This window comes from Rhagoletis zephyria, unplaced genomic scaffold (genome assembly GCF_001687245.7).
Source record: "Rhagoletis zephyria isolate East Lansing unplaced genomic scaffold, Rhagoletis_zephyria_1.1 Rzeph_scaffold_00948, whole genome shotgun sequence".
NCBI lineage: Eukaryota > Metazoa > Arthropoda > Insecta > Diptera > Tephritidae > Rhagoletis > Rhagoletis zephyria.
The window spans coordinates 102645-109618 of NW_016158032.1; the positions used below are offsets into that span (position 1 = coordinate 102645).

General features: G+C 33.4%; 1 protein-coding gene across 3 annotated transcripts in view; it reads right to left on the minus strand.

Moving 5' to 3' along the window:
* Positions 1-6266, minus strand: part of Tdg (Thymine DNA glycosylase) — an 84434-nt gene extending 78168 nt beyond the window's left edge. For all 3 annotated transcript variants that reach the window (XM_017614998.1, XM_017614999.1, XM_017614997.1), the window contains exon 1: positions 6034-6266. The gene's annotated coding sequence lies outside the window, so the exon portion shown is untranslated. The remainder of the gene's footprint in view (positions 1-6033) is intronic.
* Between the last annotated feature and the right edge of the window lie 708 nt (positions 6267-6974).

Here is a 6974-nt window from a genome sequence, read left to right on the forward strand (position 1 = left end):
TTTCAATACCATCCGTCCTACGCCCGAAATAAGTGCACTTACAAAGTTTCGTTAAGATATCTAAATTTTTACTCGAGTTATCGTGTGCACAGACGGACGGACGGACGGACGGACGGACGGACGGACGGACAGACAGTCACCGCTTAATCGATTTCTCTTTTCATTCTGATCATTTATGTATACATTTGTCTATATCTATCTCGATTCGTTTTGCCTGTTACAAACAACCGTTATGTGAACAAAGTTATAATACCCTTGTGCACATGTGCGCTCGGGTATAAAAAGAGATCAGATACAAACTTATGGCGTTTTTTTATTAAAAAATTTTTCTTTACATTGTAACATTTGCACTAGGTTACTTTTCGTCCTGAAAAATGGCTATATTAGTATGAAGTATTTTGCTTAGTCGGAGGCCAATATTTTGAGAAATGAACACGTGAAGCTGTGAAAGGGCTGAAGAAAACAGGCCAACATTATTTCGAGAAAAGAAAACGCCATTAATTTATATCGAACAAGCCGGCCGCTTTTTAAGTTTTTAACAATTCTACTATTTAAATGTATTTTGATGTCTATATATTCGAAACCCCCGTTTTTAAAGTCCTACTCACTTTCGCATGCCTGTCTCAGGGCAATAATAAGCAACAATAAAGTATGTTGACACCATGATACAATAATTTACAGGTATTGTCTTCCCATAGAGTTTTGTTTCACATCGATATTCGTGCTCTTTCTTCGCATTCGTTCTTTTCTAAGTGTTGTAAATAAAACTTCGCACTTAAATTTAAGCCATTCATAACAAAAATTGTATTAAGAAAGTCCCCGCTCCGTCCTTCCTTGGAAAAAACACAGTGACCCAAATATAGAATGGGACGCGAGATTTTAGCAAGTGTTGGCTATTTTTATTTAGTTTATTTAATGTTTACTATTTATTTATAAAAATATATCTGATTACTCAACAAATTAAGGATGCAGTAAGGTACATCAAAGACAATGTACCCGCGAGAATGCAAGTGAGCATCCTCTCGGATAGCCAAGCGGCTATTCAGGCACTTTCCTCTAACTCTGTTAGATCTCAGCTAGTGGATGAATGTAGGAGAGAGTTGGCCTATATCTCTGATCAATACGAAATTACCCTAATATGGGTCCCGGGACATAGGGGCATCTACGGAAACGAGGCAGCGGACGAACTAGCAAGGAGTGGCTCCGCACTGGATATGTCCCACTCGGTGGACATGGGCGCCCCGCTCAGGGAGATTAAGGCAAAAATTACCGAATTTTATCATTCGAAGGCCAGGCAGAGGTGGAACTGCACAGGATCCTACAGAATTGCCCGGCAGTTCTGGGTGTCCTACGACCCACTCAAAACCAAAGCTCTCTTAGGAATGAGCAAAACAAATGCCTACAAACTTACTGTAGTGTGCACAGGGCACTGGCCCGTTGGGGTACATGCCGAAAGGATAGGACTGCCCTTCAATAGGTCCTGTCGCAGCTGCGATAACCCGGGCTCAAAAGAGACAGTCGAACACTTGCTGTGCGAGTGTCCAGCCCTCGCAAGGATGAGGCTAAATACACTCGGCAAACCATTCCTGCAGAATATTTCAGAGTGGAGCTGCCTCTCTCTGTATGGCGTACTGAAATTTATTAAAGCCGCCAAATGGCTGTAGGTTGCACGAGTTGTGGAATCAAAATGGCAAACTTGCTAATTGCTTGTCACCTGTCTGACAATTCACTTAAACCAACCAACCAACCAACTCAACAAACACCATATAAGTATCAATTTCAGGCTTTGTGCAAAAATTTCACCAACTTTTAACTTTTTAATCAGCATATTTACAAAATCGTATGTGTGCAGTTTTGTAGTCCAATGATATTTAGTATAATATAGTGAAAATTTTAAGTAGCTAGGACTTGCCGTTGATTTTTGTAATTTTTTGTTATAACGGTGTTACGAATTTTTTCCATACAAAGTATGTTCTAAAATTTTTTATATGAAGAAAAATGCGGAACACCGTCAACTAAAAATTGTCAATAATTAACGGTAGGTGCCAGCTACCTTAAATGTGCAATTCACTATACAAAAATTTTAAATTAAAACAAATGCAGAATTTTCATAACTTTTGCATAAAATATGAAATTTGGATTTAAATGGTGTTTGTAAGTAATCAGCTATACCTTCATATAAAAAAATTATAAGCTGAAATGTCGCGTCCCAGTTCATATTTGGGTCACTGAATATTCACATAAAATAACAATCATTGAAATCGGCCCGGTAATTTAAGACTTTTCGTATTAGAGAAAATTATTCAAATTTTATATACTTAACACAGTCCTAGCAGTTTCTAGGTTTTAGGTCGCCAAATATGTAAAAATGGAAACTTATATGTACATATATTTAAATTTTAATAAAATACGGCAAATAGCGAAATCGGCTAAAAACGGCTAACTTTTTTTTGCAAAACGGCTAACAAATCGGCTGCCGGCTAAATCGAATTTTCTCCGGCTGTTATCTATGCGGTCTCCACTCTTTCGAAGGTAATGCTGCGATTCCATTTAATTTTAATTTCTGTGGTAATCGTGTTTTTTGCTGGGACGTATTTGAATGTCCACATATATGTATACGTAAGTGCACATATCGAGCCATAACCGCCAAAATAGCGTAAACGACATTTTTTTCAAAATTGTATTTTTCATGCAAAAATATTCCTACACTTAGGGGAAAAAATATTAAAATCAAATAGAAACGTAATTGATCTTATTATAAACGTCAACGAAAGTACTGTATATTCGTAAATATTTAATTCAATTACGCGCATCTTAAAATGACCGCGTTCATGAAGTGAATACACAATCAAGACAAAAACAAAAAAAAATATTTAATTTGCATGTTGCCTGCAGTGGAATTCGAATCCTGACCATCTCTGGATATCAATAAATTGTGGCAAGCATATTTGCGCACTCAGCTAAAGTAAACCAAAAATTCAATTTTGTATTACAGCCATATAAATTTTCTTTCAAATGTTGAATTTCCATCAACACCACAGCACGCGATTTGTACGGATATAGATGTACTATGTATGAATGTGTGTGTTTTCACCGCTCTGCATGCTGGGGATGCGTATATACACTTACATATGCATACTAAGATGTGAACAGTCAAATACGTGCATAATAACCCTGCAGTAAAATTTAGATAGTCTGACAAAGCGCTAGTTCCGAACTACATATCTCAGAACTATCTGTGAACTAGTGCAAAAGGAATGCAGAGCGGGACAGTTGAAACTTGCGGTGTAAATGTGGAAATGCTCACTACTCGTACAATACGAAAGTAGCTCAGCGAGAAGGCCTCCGACTCAACCATCGTTGGTCGAGAGTTCAAATCGCGGTGGAGGCAGTTGTGAGTTCTCAAATTTAATGAAGTTAAATTGTTGCGTGCAGCTTGCAATATTTTTTTTTAAATATGTAACAAAAACGGAATCTGTAAAAGAAAAGAAAAAACGAAAAAAATGTCCAAAAATCGAATCGCAAAAACGTTTTGTTATAAAAAAAAACTGTCCGAAATGGAACTGGATAAAAACTGGTTGCAAAACTGCAAAAAACTGGACAGTCGGAAAAAGGTCTAGTTCTAGGCTAGTCAGATTTTCTGCAGGGAAGTTTTTGTATGAAAATATTATTTTTAAATACGAACATTTTTAAACGATAATCAAATATAAAGTATTAATTTTTACTATGCATTATTTCCCTCAGTGTAGAGCATATAGATGCATTTCTGCATCAAAAATAAAATTTTGAAAAAATGTCGCTTACGTTGTTTTGGCGGTAAAGCTCGATATGTATATATACGAAGCATCCCAGTGGGAAAAGTAGTAATGCATTACATGCACGATAAATAAAGTACTGTATTTCTTATGAGTTTTAGATTCTATCACCTTTTAATATTTAATCAGCATTCTAATGTATCCAAAAAGTCGAAAAAAATTCATATTAAATAGCATTCATTATTGCATTACTTGTAATACAAAATTGAATTTTTTGTTTACTTTTTGCATTTGCTTTGAGAACACTTGGAAGTGCGAGTATCATTATTGATACTTTTTGCAAATACGAGTACTGGAATCGATTCTTTTTAAGAGTATTCTATACATATGAGTACTACTATCGATACTTTTCTAAAAAGTTCTATCACTACGTCACACTGTTTTTCCAAAAAGTTTATAATTGTCTTATGTATTTTATTTAACTTCCCAACTATCTACAATTGGGATCCAGTTTTTAAGCAAATATCGTAGGTTTTACATTTTTCGCCGATTTCGCCTGTATTCAATACAAACCTAACCTGGACGAAGGGCAACCTTTGTACCAAATTTCGTTCAGATATCTCAGAAAACAAATATACAATCGGCTTCTCTTTTCATTCTGAGTAATGTGGGATATGTATGTGTCTATATCTATCTTGATTCTTTTAGGATGTTACAAACAACCGTTATGCGAACAAGGTTATAATACCCTTGTGCGCAGTGCGCTCGGGTATAAAAATTAACCATTTGAACCAAAACGAATCCCGGTTCGGGGGGTTTTTTTTTAAGTGGTTCAAGCCACTGAATCGAACCGAGCGGTTTGCAGCTCTGATTTTTTCTGCATTTTCGGAGTAAATTGTCAGTGCCATAGTGGATGTGAGCGATATGCTCCCATTTTAGAAATAATCCACAAACTTTGTGACGAATTGTACATACGTTCACGACTGTGACGATTGGAAACCTGGTCCATATCTACCACAAGCTTAACTGTGTTCTTTACGCACTGCTTAAGCTTAAAAATATTAACAAGTTTCCACAGGTTTTCCTGCAAAATTTATTTTTATGGTTTGCATTCTAAATTTTATATTTTTATTTTTATTGAGTAACTATTTATTAGTAGCTTTTCTTTAATGCCCGAATGGTATGTAAATTCGTATCTAAAAGCATAAACAGACGACGTACTATCGATGTTTTCCCAGGGTGGAATTATAAAGCAAACAGTACATATTTTGGATATTTTCTCTAATAACTGTAATGGTAAAAGTATATTATACAATGACTGATATCACATGTAATGTAATGCATAGTGTTAAAGAATTTTTTAGAAAACCGACCTCCGAAGGTGTTTTCAAATATACATATATAAATACATGTGTCATTAAACAGAATAATTTTGAGTTTTACAAAATATTTAATGGCCTTGTATAACTTGTCCAGTTTTAAATCTCAACTAGTATACATTTAATAGTTTTATGATTCCTCGTTTGACTCTTTTGAAATGTAGACACCATTCTTGAAATTACCAAAATATCAATATTTGGACAAACCCTCCGCGGAAAATTTTAAATGAATACTATAGAAAGCACGAATTAATTGCTTGCCAGGGGATTATTTAATATGCTGGTAATTTCAGTTCCATAAAATATTCCTCAAATTATTTCTTTGCCTAGACAATCATTAGTCTTTTAACTGTTATAAAAGACTTCACGAAAATCAAACTTTTGATGGATTCGTTAATAGAGCCGAAAATGTGCAATATTTCCTAAAATCTTTTCTAACAAATGTTATGTATACTTATGAGAAAATAAACATCGATAGTGACAGAAAAACACCGATAGTGGGGTAAATTGGCAAACATCGATACTATCGATAGTGCCATCGATTGTTTTCCAGCGCTAAAGAATTAACCAAATTTCCATTTAATTTTGAAAGGATAACGTTTGCACAGCAAAAAGGTATAATTTTATAATAATATAATACATTTTATTAAAAAAATTAAATACTTATTAGCGAAAAATTTTTTTCTCTGCCAAGTTGTAAAAGTCAAGATACGGAAATATTTTTCTAGAAAATGTTGACTGTTAGCAAGTGTATCGAGATTTTTTAGGTTTTTGCCAGTAAAAGGCAGTAATAGTCCTGATACTTTTCACGAAACAAACAATTTTTATCCTTTGTTAAACTTATTTAATTATATAAAATAATATATAAAATATATTATGCATACTGAAATTCAACTTACATCTTTAACTACTCGTCCTTAATTGGTTACTATTTTTAGGTTTTGTCAATTTGGAGTTTTATGATTTGTTAATAACGCTTCTGCTGTTATTTATTAGGTAAGCTCTTCTATATTTCTTTTTTTCATCTAATGATGTTTACGAGATAAAATTCTGCACTTTTTCGTTGTTGAGTTTAATTTGCTTCTATTGGAGATTATAAAAGTTTAAAGCCACTAGTATCTATTGGATTTAAATCTGAAATAAAAATGGATATTTATCATATATTATTATCGTAGTGGTTAATTAAAGGAGCATAATCATATTTTTAATATCTTTTTCTAATATTTAACAGAAAAGTAGATACACATACACCTACTTCTTATTTGTATTTTTATCTACAAAGCTTTCAAAATAAGGAGTTTTGTATTTAGTTGCCTTTATACAAATCAGATACCGCAACGATTGAAAATTTTATTATTAAAACTCCTATCACAAACCTAGAAATTTTAGAATTATTTGGAGCTTGATTTTATAAATTATCCTTTAATCATTTAAACTTAAATGCAAATAATACTTTTGACCTTTTATTTTGAGAAATAAAAAAAAATTACCAAAGCAGGTTTAATTCAACGTATAACTACGGTGACCATATTAACCAACGTAAAATAAAGTAAATTTTTTTCAAAATGATAAAAGTACCTTACCCATATCGTAATTTAAATCAAACATTTACTAATACATTATATTATTTAATTGTACAAGTTTCCCTTATTTAAAGGCGCTGTAAACGGAATTTTAACCGATTCCGAAAAATTAAACCCATCCCTTGGAGCCAAAATGCGTTTCTCATAATTCATACAACACGACGAAGCCAGCACACAGTGGCTTAAAATTGGAATTGGAAATTTAATCTTCGTAATTCACTAAAGCCTTCATTTTTGAATCAATTGGATTATTATTT